This window comes from Balaenoptera ricei, chromosome 2 (assembly GCF_028023285.1).
Source record: "Balaenoptera ricei isolate mBalRic1 chromosome 2, mBalRic1.hap2, whole genome shotgun sequence".
In the NCBI taxonomy this organism is placed as follows: domain Eukaryota; kingdom Metazoa; phylum Chordata; class Mammalia; order Artiodactyla; family Balaenopteridae; genus Balaenoptera; species Balaenoptera ricei.
In genome coordinates, this window is record NC_082640.1 from 32,627,253 (window position 1) to 32,640,096 (window position 12,844).

The window sequence follows — 12,844 nt, forward strand, 5'->3', positions numbered from 1 at the left end:
GGTGACCGCTCAGGGTGGGCACTGAATCTGCATGAAGGTTAGCAGGGCCAGCAGACACTGTCTTTTCAGATAAAGCAGATCTTTGTCAGTTTATAAATCAGCCCCTGTCTGGATGCCCCTTGGGTGTCCTCTGAGGCAAATGTCTGAGAAAAGACCCTGCATGGTTGCTATTTGGAAAGTTAAGCCCCTGGCTTTGGGATAAAGGTGTCCAGCCTCTGTGATGGCCTATCCTTCAGGTGTGCAAGAACCACCTCATCTTTCTGCCCATCTGAGCCACCTGGAGAGTGGCAGGACTGAAGGCCCTTGTATTAGACCTCAGACCCCAAACTCGTTCCCTGTTCTGGGTCTCCAGTGACCCTCCTTTGTGGTTCATTCCCGAAGGCCTGAGATGTGAAAGGCACTGGCCTGGTCGGTTATAGACTAATGTTTGTTCTAGTCCTACTACAGATTCACCATGTGACCTAAGCCAGTGGTTCGCCCCCACAGGACCTCAGTTTCCTCATCTGTAAAATGGGAGTAGGTGCCCTGCCTCCCAGAGTGGTTAAATATAGTTTTACAGTTTAGTTATAGGTAAAACACTGGTCCCAAGCATGGTACCATAATAGTGACTCACCCCAAATACGGGCTCAGTCTTGGGCTCTCTCTCTGTCCTTCGCTCCCTGCAGCCACTTTCTTGGTGAGTTCATCTGGTCCTCTGGCTCCAGCCGGGCGTCACCTCTGTGAGGGTTTCTCTGCAGTCTTGGTCCTCTGTATTCCCACAGAGGGGAGGTCGAGGACTGGTGCTGGACACAGAGTGCTGAGCCAGGGATGGTGGGCAGAATTCTAGCTTCCATCACTCGGTTATTTGATCGAACACAATCTACAGACTGCTGGGCAGGGACTTTGCAGGTGGAATTAGGCTTCAAGTCAGCTGATTTGGGGGGATTATCCTGGATTAGCTGAGAGGTCCTGATGTAATCACGGGGGCCATTCAGAGCAGAAGAGGAAAGCGGGAGGCTCAGAGAGATGAGGCAGAGGGAGGTCAGAGCTCTTTGAACCATGAGAAGGACTCTACCCACCATGGCTGGCTTTGATGGGGGCCATGAGCCAAGGACCGTGAGTGGCCTCTAGAAGCTGAGAATGACCCCAGCCCACAGCCAGTAAGGAAACGGAGACCTCATCCCCACAACCACATGGAGCTGAATTCTGCCAACGACCTCAATCAGCTTGGAAGCAGATTCGTCCTGCGGCATCCGCCGGAAAGGAAGGCAGCCTCGCTGACCTCTTGCTTTCAGCTGTGTGAGACCTGGAGCAGAGGAACCAGCCAAATCCACGTGGACTTTTTTTTTTTCCGGGCACACCACGTGGCAAACAGGATCTTAGCTCCCCGACCAGGGGACGAACCTGTGCCCCCTGCAGTGGAAGCATGGGGGTCTTAACTACTGGACTGCCAGGGAAGTCCCTCCACGTGGACATCAGACCTCTCCACCTGTGAGGTAATAAATTTGCATTGTTTTAAGCCTCTTAAGTTTGTAGTAATCTGGTCCGCAGCAATAGGAAACCAGTACATCAGGTGAAAGGCCCAGGCTGACTGGTGTCTCTGGTGATAGAGGGCTGGGCCTGGTCTCGGGCTCCTGTGCCCCATTTTTGCACTTCTGGAGTCTGGGGAGGCCAAGAGGGGAGAGCAGGTCTTATCCTCCACACCCAGGAGTCATTATCTCCTCTAGGGATGTGTTAGACTCAGTGCCGAGCGCTTTACATGAATAAACTTTCTTAATTCTATTGGTGTTTTCCCCCATGACATAGATGAGGTGACTGAGACACTTAAGTAACTCATCTGTGGTCCCACAACTAATAAGTAAGAGAGCTGGGGTTTGAACCCCTGGCTTACTGAGCCCAGAGTTCTCCACAAGAGTGGGCACCTGCTCCACGGAAGCAGGTGAATGAAACTGAGCCTGGAGGCCTGCCTGCCTTCCTGATTGTCCAGGCCTAGAGTTCCCTGAGGTATCAGCAGAGCTCAGGCATCCAACCAACCACAGCTCCTGGACTCCTCAGTCAGCGCCTCCTTCTTACTGTTCTAGGAGTTATTGCCCACCCCACCTCCATTGATCCTTTTTCTTTAGGCCAAATCTGCTGGTCATCCCCCTCTTCCCCTCAGAACGTTATCCCCTCCCCAGCTATTACCTACGGCTTTAACTGGTTTCCCAGATCACTTGTCAGAGTCAACATCCTGGCAGGAAAACTGGGCCCCTCACCAGATTTATTATATTTCTGCCCTCTACCTCTAGCATCTTGTAATAATAATAATAATTGCCATAATAATGTAATATGTAATATTTACAATAACTACCATTTACACAGATTTTGTTCTTTAATGCTCATAACAGCCCTGTGAAGGTTCTCTGAGAATACACACAGCCACTTTCTCGATGAAGAAATTAGATTTGAAGAAGTTAAGTAGGTCTGCTGGTAGGTGATGGAGCTCTTTTCACACCCACATGCTGATTTTACATAGTAGGTAAGCAGAGGTTTGGTTAAGTGGTTTGGGTGGATGATGGTCTGTAAGGATGCATAAGTGGATGAATGGATAGAAGTAGGGATGGATGGATATATGGGAAAATGGCTTTATGGTTGAAAGACTAAATGGATGCTTGGTTGGAAAGAAGGAAGGATGGATGGATGGGTGGGATGGTTGGGTGGATGGATGGATGGATGGATGAATGGGATGGATGGGTGGATGGATGGGTAGATGGGGATGGGTGGAAGGATGAATCAGTGGATATAGAGATGAGTGACCAGAGAGTTTGTAGAGTGGGAAATGTAATGAATGCAGGAGGTGTATAAGTCTGCATCAAAGAGCAACTTCAGTTGGATTGTAATATGAAGTTGGACCTCTTGCTAGTTCCAATGTTGATGAGGAGACATCCTGTTTAGCCATCTTGGTTACTTCCCTTGCCCTGAGTCAGAGAAGTCAGCCTGACAATGTCCTCCAACTGCATGAGAAGGCATTGTTTGTCCCCTAAGAAGTCAGGGAACATGGGAACCACCACTGGTTTGGTTGTAAGCCCTGAAGATGCTGTATTCACAACCAAGAAAGTGTGAAGGCTTGCAGAAAAGTCCAGAAGCTGTGTTTCATTATGGCCAGGATTGGGGTGAATGCAGTAAGGTTATGTTGAGCAAGTATAGGGTTTGATCCTGTCATTGTTTTGTTTCTTCATGTGTGATATTTTGTTCATCATAGATTTTTGCATTAATTTTTGTTATTTTAAAATATTGCATTAAAATATTATGCAATAAAAATATCATGGCTGAGTATTTTGGCCCTCCCTTAAATGTTGCACCTGAGGGGGTATGTCTCATTTCTTTCACCCTTGTCCTGGCCCTATGACAGAGCACCAGTTTCTGGACTTTTCTGTAAGCCCCTGTACTCCTGTGCAGGGGAAACTTATCCCTGTTCGGTTGGCTTCACTCTTGCATCTGGGGGAGGCAGGAACTCAGGGGCTGGAGCCCAGAGCGTGTCTGCCTCCAGGGCCTCCTTCAGTCACTTGTTGTTCACACATTCTCCCCGTCTACACTCCTTTGTTTTCACTTAAGACCTTCTATGATACATCCCTACTCTGTTTGCAGCGTCCACGGCCACTGCACTCCTCACCAGTCCACAGGTGAGCTCCCTCTCCGGGGCACAGCCCTACCTCCACCCCCTTCCTCCTGCCTTGTCCTCTTGCCTCCACAGAAACTTCCTCTTCCTGAACTCCTGAATTAATCATCTGCATCACACACTGTTATGCTTTATCCTCTACTATTTTGCAGAGTGTCCTGCAGAGCTGGTTGATTTTCAGCCAGTTTGCACCGTTTTGGCCGTTAGTCTGAGTGGTCAGTATTCATGCCATACCGGTGGTTAAATATTTTGAAAATCAGGTTTCCTGTATGTTGCCCTCCTCTGTGAAATGGAGGTAAAAATACCCAGGAGCTCGAGCTCAGACACAGAGCCTGACACGCTGCAAGCTGGACAGAAACGGTAGCAGTAGCAGTTGCTGTTGTTATTTATTGAGTTAGACGATAAAACTCTGGTGGCTTTAAAGGTGATATGTGAGGGGCTTCGGATCCTGGCTGAGAGAGGTTTGGAGGTGCTGTACTCCCCTCCTGATGAGGCTTCCGGGTGCCATGAGAGGGCTGGAGAGAAGCAAGAATGGGTGTACGGGTTTGTGGGTGGACACGAGGCTTGGCGGGAACCGAAGGAGAAAGCACAGCAGTTGGGGCTGTGGGGAGGCTCCAGACCTGGAAGGGGAGCAGCCGGTTTGCCAGGACCCTGTCCTGTGTGAGCAGGACATACCTGACTTCCCATGCCGGCAATAAGAAATGGGCCTTGACTGTTTCTGGGCCATGAGTCACTTGATCTGAGTGTGGGTAGTAATTGCACACTAAACATACATTATGGCATATCCTGTGATCAGTGCTGATAAGGGGCTGTCTGAATGAAAATAGCGTCAGGTTGGGCCAGAGGGAGTCTGCCTGATTTCACCATCAAGCTCTGTTGTGGTACCTCTGGGTGACTCCCCGGCCAGCCACTCAGGGACCCCGGCAGACCCCTCCCACCTGCCACCTGCCTGGTGCCCTCTCTCCCTAGACGCCTCACCAGACTTGCTCAGCCATCGCTCAGACTGTCCCTCATCTGAGACACCCAGGGCCCCCACTCTTCGCTCAGCTAGAAACCTTGGGTTTCTAGCCCTTCAAGGCCCAGTTTGGGACAGTGCCTCTGAGAAACTCTCTCTGAACAACCCCCTGCCCCCCTTTCTTTTTTTACTGTTTTTTTTTATTTCAAATGAAGTGAAATCAATATAGTATACAACTAACCATTTTAATACATATAATTCAGAGTTATCCCATTAACTGATATAATTTCTGATCACATCTGGAGCACTTTTTAATGAGCAGACAGTTACATTCAGTTCTTTCTCTCTCTTTTTTTTTTTTGAGGTGAAATTCACATAACATGAATTAACTATTTTATTTATTTTTATTTTTTAATTTTTGGCCACACCACGTGGAATGCAGGATCTTAGTTCCCCAACCAGGGATGGAACCTGTGGCCCTTGCAGTGGAAGCGTGGAGTCTTAACCACTGGACCACCAGGGAAGTCCCATGAATTAACCATTTTAAAGTGTAGAATTCAGAGGCATTTAATGCCTACACAACACTGTGCAACATTGTGCAGTACCTCTCTCTAGTTTCAAAACTTTTTTAATCATCCCCCAAAGAACAGCCCACGTCCATTAAATAACCACCCCTCCTTCCCTCCATCCCCAATCCCCTGGCAACCATTAACCTGCTTTCTGACTCTATGAACTTGCCTATTCTGAACACTCTATATAAAGGGAACCATTCACTCTGTGACCTTTTGTGTCTGGCTTCTTTCACGTAGCATAATGTTTTAAAGATTCATCCAACTTGTAGCATGTATCAGTATTTTGCTCCTTTTTAAAGCTGAATAATATTCCATTGTATGTATAGCACATTTTGTTTATCCATTTATCTGTTGATGGATATTTGGGTTGTTTTTACCTTTTGGCTATTTTGAATAATGCTGCTGTAAACATTCATGTACAAGTTTCTGTGTGGACATACGTTTTTATTTCTCTTGGGTATATACTAGGAGTGGAATTAGTGAATTATACAGTACTTATTGTTTAACTTTTTGAGGAACTGCCAGACTGTTTTCCACAGTGACTGCACCATTTTACAATCCCACCAGCAACGTATGACGGTTACGATTTCTCTTGCAGAAACTTGTTATTTTCTGTTTTGTTTTTGTTTTGTTTTTTTATCATCACATCTTAGTGGGTGTGAACTAGTATCTCACTGTGGTTTTGACTTGCATTTCCTTAGTAACCAATGTTGTTTAACATCTTTTTTTAAAACAATAAGTTTATTTATTTATTTATTTATTTATGGCTGTGTTGGGTCTTCGTTGTGGTGCGCGGGCTTCTCATTGTGGTGGCTTCTCTTGTTGCGGAACACGGGCTCTAGGCATGCGGGCTTCAGTAGTTGTGGCACGTGGGCTCAGTAGTTGTGGCTCGCTGGCTCTAGAGCGCAGGCTCAGTAGTTGTGGCGCACAGGCTTAGTTGCTCCATGGCATGTGGGGTCTTCCTGGACCAGGGCTCGCATCGGCAGGCAGATTCTTAATCACTGTGCCACCGGGGAAGTCCCTAACATCTTTTCATGTGCTTATTGGCCATTTGAATATTTCTTTGGAGAAATGTCTATTCAAGTTCTTTGCCCATTTTTAAATTGATTTGTTGTCTTTTTGCTGTTGAGTTGTAAGAGTTCTTTATATATTCTGGATACTAAACTCTTATCAGATATATCATTTGCAAAAAAGAGTCTCTTCCATTCTGTAGGTGGTCTTTTAACTTTCTTGAGAATGTTCTTTGATGCACAACAGTTTTTAATTTTGATGAAATCTACTTTATTTTTCCTTTCACTCCCTTCTTCTGGCAGCCCCACTCTGAATCAGACCTGACAAGAGCATCTCTCACGGGCCAGGCGTGGTACTGGGAGCCACAGGAGACACCAGCCGAGTCAGACCACCCCAACCCTTGTGGAACCTCATAGGAGGGAAGTGACACAGGTCTTTGACATGAAGCAGAGATTGACCTGAGTTGGGTACAGATGAAGCCCTTGACTGGAGAAAATCAGTAAAGGCTTCTGGAAAGAAGGACGTTTGAGGAAGAGTGGTGTTGACTGAAATAAAAATATTGATAAAAATAAAAAATTGGTAATGAGACCAGCCAAGAGTGTGGTCTAACTGGCATAGAGGGTGGTGAAGTTGCAGGGATAAGATATGGACATATCCAGGGCCTGGAAGGACGTTCGCTTGCTCAAATCCAGCACTTCTACGGATGTAGAAAACAAACTTATGGTTACCAGAGGATAAGGGTGGGGGAAGGGATAAACTGGGAGATTGGGACTGACATATACACACTACTATATATAAACTAGATAACTGATTAGAACCTGCTGTAGAGCACAGGGAACTCTACTCAGTACTCTGTAATGGCCTATACGGGAAAAGAATCTATAAAACAAAAAGAGTGGATACATGTATATGTATAACTGAATCACTCTGTTGTACACCTGAAACTAACACAACATTGTAAATCAACTATACTCCAATAAAAATTAAGAAGAAAAAATCCAGTGCTTCTAAAATGGTCATGTGCTATCACTTGGGGAGGTTGTTCGGATTCTGGTTCAGGAAGTCTCAGGTGGGGCCTGAGATCCTGCATTTCTAACAGATTCCCAGGCAATGCCAGTGTTGCTGGTTCAGGGTTCACAATTTGAACAGCAAAGATGTGGTTCATTCATTCAACAAACATTCTCTGTAGAATGTCACTACATGCCAGGCTCTGTGCTGGGCAGTGATGGTTGAATGAGATGTGTTTTTGCCCTCGTGCAGTTTACACTTTAGTAGGGGGAGGACAGGACTTAAGTAACAAATTATGCAATGAAAAGAAAGAAATGACATGAGAATGTACGATGGGGTTGTTGTCTTCAAATATCTCTCTGGGGAGGTAGTGTCTGAGTTGAGGTCTGAAAGATGGGTAAGTATGACCTCAGAGAAAAAGAGGAAACAGTATGTGCAAAGGCCCTAAGATGGAAAGAAACTTGGTTGGAAACAGTGTGGCTGGAGCCCAGGAAGTGAGGGGACAGGAAGTAGGCTGGGGAGAGATGGGGTGGGGCTTTGGAGATCACACTGAAGAATTTGAACTTTATCACATTCTTTGATGCCCTTAGGGAATTGTAAGGAGAAGAATGATATGATCGGATCTGTGTTTGAAAAGCTCACTTTGGTCATAGCTGGAAAATGGACTAGAGGAAGGATAAATGCCCAAAAGGAAGACTGGGTGATTGAGACGGCAAGGTGACTGAAGTCCAGGGACTCCCCTGGTGGTGCAGTGGTTAAGAATCTGCCTGCCAATGCAGAGGACACGGGTTCGATCCCTGGTCCAGGAAGATCCCACATGTCACAGAGCAACTAAGCCCGTGCACCACAACTACTGAGCCTGCGCTCTAGAGCCCATGAGCCACAAATACTGAGCCCGCGTGCCACAACTACTGAAGCCCGCGCGCCTAGAGCCTGTGCTCTGCAACAGGGGAAGCCACCGCATTGAGAAGCCCGCGCACTGCAACGGAGACCCACCATAGCCCCAAAATAAAATAAATAAATAAATTTATTTAAAAAAAAAAAAAGATGACTGAACTCCAGTCAAGACATGCTGGTGGCTTGGTCTAAAGTGGTTTTCAAAAGGGGTTTGTAAGGTTGAAACTACTTTCATAATAATACTAAGACAGCATTTGCCTTTTTCACTCTTTACTGTCTTATGAGTGTGCAGTAGAGTTTTCCAAAGGCTACATGATGTGTACATGATATGGGGATCCACCTTCTATTAAGCCAGACATTAAAGGGATTGGCGAAAACGTAAAGTGATGCCATTTTCCTCATGAAATTATTTTTTTTTTGAAAATTCAGTAACTTCATTAAAAAGAGGTTATTTATGTCAATACATAATAGGTGTGTGATTGTTATTTAACATTTGTTTTCAATTGTGGTAAAGTACCCGCAACGTAAAATTGGCCATCCTCCCTGTTTTAAGGTGTACAGTTCAGCACTGGTAAAAGTACATTCACACTGTTTTGTAACCACCACTGTCCTTTATCTCCAGAACTTTTCTTTCTGCAAAACTGAAACGCTGTACCCATTAAAGAACAACTCCTCAAACAACTTCCTCCAATTTAATTGGGATGCCAGATTTATAGCAAATTGCATCTTTAATTTTCCAGGTAATCTGGAGTTTAGCATTTGATAAATGATTTTTTTTAAAGCAAACATGAAGATTTTGTTAATTTATAATTTATTAGTGTGTTATCACTGTAACTGAAAATGTTACAGAGACTTTTAAATTCAGTCTTGTGTAGAAAGAAATGTATTAAGCAAAATGATGTGAATAAATATCCCCACAAGATACATCGGAATGGTTAAAAAATACTGGAAGAGAGCTATCAGGGCTGCAACAGTGAATTTTTTTTTTTTAATATTGAAAATGTCAACAACAACAAAACGCTGGCACCCACCTTCTACTTTCTGTCTCCATGAATTTGACTCCTCTAGGGACCTCATATAAGTGGAATCCCACAGTGTTTGTCTTTTTGTGACTAGCTTATTTCACTGAGCTTAATGTCTTCAAGCTTCATCATGTAGTAGGTGTCAGAATTTCTTTCCTTTTTTTTTTTTTTTTTTTTGTATTTCTTTCCTTTTAAAGACTGAATACCATGCCATTGTATGTGTTTACCACGTGTGGTTTATCCATTCATCTGTTGATGGACACGGACTGACTACACCTTTTGGTTATTGCGAATAATGCTACTATGAAAATGGGTGTACGATTATGTCTTTGAGACCCTGCTTTCAATTCTTGTGGGCAAATACCCAGAAGTGTGATTGCTGGTGTTATTGTTATTTTTAAATGAATTAATAAATAATTATTTAAATACTCTCCTGAAGTTTTAGTTTCAAATAAAATAATCAGTACTACAATTATATCTACTGATAGAACCCAGTTATATGGTTTTTTTCTCGGGGGGGGGGGATCCTCAATAGTTTTTACAAGTATAGAGGGGTCCCTGAGGTCAAAAAGCTGAGAATTGCTCATCCAAGGTAGTGGCAGAGGCAACGAAGAGCTGTGACCTGGCTGGAAAGATATCTAGGAGGTTAACATTGCCCGGATTAGGTGATCCTTTGAAGTGGGAGTCAGGGGTGACCTCTGGGTTTCTAGCTTGCATGACTGGTGGGTAGGGGTGCTGAGGAGGCCCAGGTGTGGTGGGGAAGTTGATGAGGCCAGTTTGGTCCAGTTGAGTAAGGTGGCAGTAGGGCACCCAGGTGGAGGCACCTTCTAGGTAGTTTTTTTTTGAGGAGGTTGGAGGGAGGCGTGAGCTGGAGTTAGAAACCTGAGTGCTGTTTGCTTCGTGTTTCTTCTCTTCAGCTGGGTCATGAGCTCTAGGAGGTCAGAAGCAGGGCGGGATGCTGGTTACCGAGGTATGCACGCCCAGGTGTTAGGTAAATTCTTGGGGGGGTGGCGAGGGTAGGTCTGGGGGTACTGCTAGACATCCGAGACAACCACCACCCACCTCTCCAGACACTCCTTCCCCGGCAGCCAGAGAGGTCTTGGCAGGGCCACTGCTGGGAAGGGAACCGTGATCATTAGACACAGGGCGAGAGCAAAAAGCTGGAGAGGGGACAGCCGGATGCCAACGGGCAACACATCTGCCATCGTGAAACCCACTTACCCCAAAGGATGCTAGAGGACCAGGTGCAATCTCTCTCTTGTGTACTGACCTTTTAAAAAGCTCCGTCGTGCGGTTGGGATCAAGAGACACCCTCCAAAACCATCCGACCGAACACAAACAAGCAGGGAGGATAAACAAGCTCACCATCCCTCCCCACGAATGAGCTTCTGGCCTGGACCAATGTTATTTCCTTTCTGGAACTAGAGCCATCCTACACTTCACTTGTAAAAGGGTCAGGTAGCCTCGTCAAGCCGCACTGGATGGAACCTGAGGCGAGAGGAAAAATCAGTAATACCCATCCTGTCTTTATGAAAAAATTGATATTTTGTTCTTCACGGATTTTTTTGCATTAATTTTGACTTTTTTTTTTTTTAAAGATTTTTTTGACGTGGACCATTTTTAAAGTCTTGATTGAGTTTGTTACGATATTGCTTCTGTTTTATGTTTCGCTTTTCTGGCTGTGAGGCATGTGGGATCTTAGCTCCCCAACCAGGGATGGAACCTGCACCCCCTGCATTGAAAGGCGAAGTCTTAACCACTGGACCACCAGGGAAGTCCCTGATTTTGACTTTTAAAAAATATTGCATTAGACTGTTACCTTTATGACTATGTTTTTTAGCAGTCCCTTATATTTCACACCCGAGGTGGGCATTTCTCTTGTCTCACCCTAATCCTGGCCCTGAGAAAGCCTCAGAGAATTGCCCAGCGCCTCACACCAACCAGAACACGAGCACCTGCACTCAGGTGAGTGTTCACCTCACAGCCTCTTTAACGATAGCATCATGGTTTTTCATTATCCAGATTTCAGGTCAGTTGTCCCAGCCTCAGGCAGCCTCAACACTGCCCTGCTGGACTGTGCTTGTGGTACTTGTCATGCTGCCCTGGGTATTTAAAAAAATTGTCCATTGTTATCACCCACCAGAATGTAAACCTCGTGAGGGCAGGGAAATTTTTTTTTTTTTTGGTGGTCCCCCTTTTTTTTTTTTTAAATATTTATTTATTTGGCTGTGGCGGGTCTTAGTTGTGGCACGCCAGATCTTCAGTTGCTGGTATGTGGGACCTTTTAGTTGTGGCATGTGGGATCTAGTCCCCTGACCAGGGATCGAACCTGGGCCCCCTGCATTGGGAGCACAGAGTCTTAACCACCAGGGGAAGTCCCAAGGCAGGGACCTTGACTGCATTGTTCATGGCTAAGTCCGCAGTGCCTAAGATAACCTGGAACAGTCAGGGCTCTACAGATAGTTCATGGTTAGCAAGTGCTTGTCCCGTTCTCATCACCTCAGGGTAGCAGCTTGTAGCAGCACACTGAATCCTCCCAGCAACCTTAACTGCTTTTCTGTGTCTGAAGAAAACAAGCAGTCTTGGAGCCTGTTGGCTGCAGGTCCCAGGGAAATGGGTCTTGCCTCCCAGCGGGCCTCATGCCTGTCACTGAGGGTCGTGTTCTGGGCCCACCCTTCCTGGGTGATTGTGAGGAGGGGTCTGGGGAGGACCAGGGTGCCTTCCCTGAGGGCACGCCCATATTAGCTCTTCCCCAAACAAGTGTACTCTTTCATGCTTCTGGGATTTTGCTGGTCCCCCTGTCCAGCATGCCCTCCCCGCCACCTTCTTCTGGGAAATCATCCCTACTTATCCCACACCCTCCTCACACCTCTGTGGAGCTTTTTCCAATGCCCCCACCTCTGTCCTTTCCTCCGTGGTGTCCCCAAGGCACTTCCTGCACCATCCTGTGACAGCGTGGCTCAAACGGTCTGTCTCTCCAGCAGCTTAAAGATGGCTGCACATTCTTTGTGGCTCTTCCCATCAAGAGGAGGTGCTTCATTCTCTTCCCCCTGTGACCAGGCTGGCCTTGGTGACGTGCTTGACCAATAGAACACTGTGGGTGTGATGTTCTGGGAATTCTGAGCCTAGGTCAGAAGAAGCCTTGCAGCTTCTGCCTGAGTCTCTTGGAAGGCTGCTCTTCGGACCCAGCTGCCATACTGTGAGAAGCCCAAGCCACGTGGAGAGGCCACGTGTGGACGCTCTGGTTGACAGCCCCAGCTCAGCCCCCAGCTACGGGAGAGCACCATCTTGGACACCCCGTCCAGTCGAGCCTTCAGATGACTCCAGCCTCAGCTGCTCTGTGACTGGCACCTCACAAGGGACTCCAAGCAAGAACCACCAGCTGGGCCCAGTCGACCCACGGAACTGTGAAAGATTGTTTTCAGCCGTCACATTGAGTTTTGGAGCTATTTGTTCCTGCTGCAACAGAGAACATCAACAGACTATGAGTACCCCCCAAAAGCAGGGATTCTGCCCTTATCACTCCAGATGTCTGGTCTGAGCCCAGGGCCTGATAAGGACCAAGTGCTCATCAAACATCCCTTGCGTGAATAAATGAAACCCATCAAAATTCCACCGTTCACCCTGAGATAGAATAGATTTATTAGCAAGAGGTAATCAGGAAACATATATTTTTACAAAAATGGAAATTTCTTTTTTTTTTTTCCAAACAAGCTGTAAGTTGAAATATTGTAGGACTTGA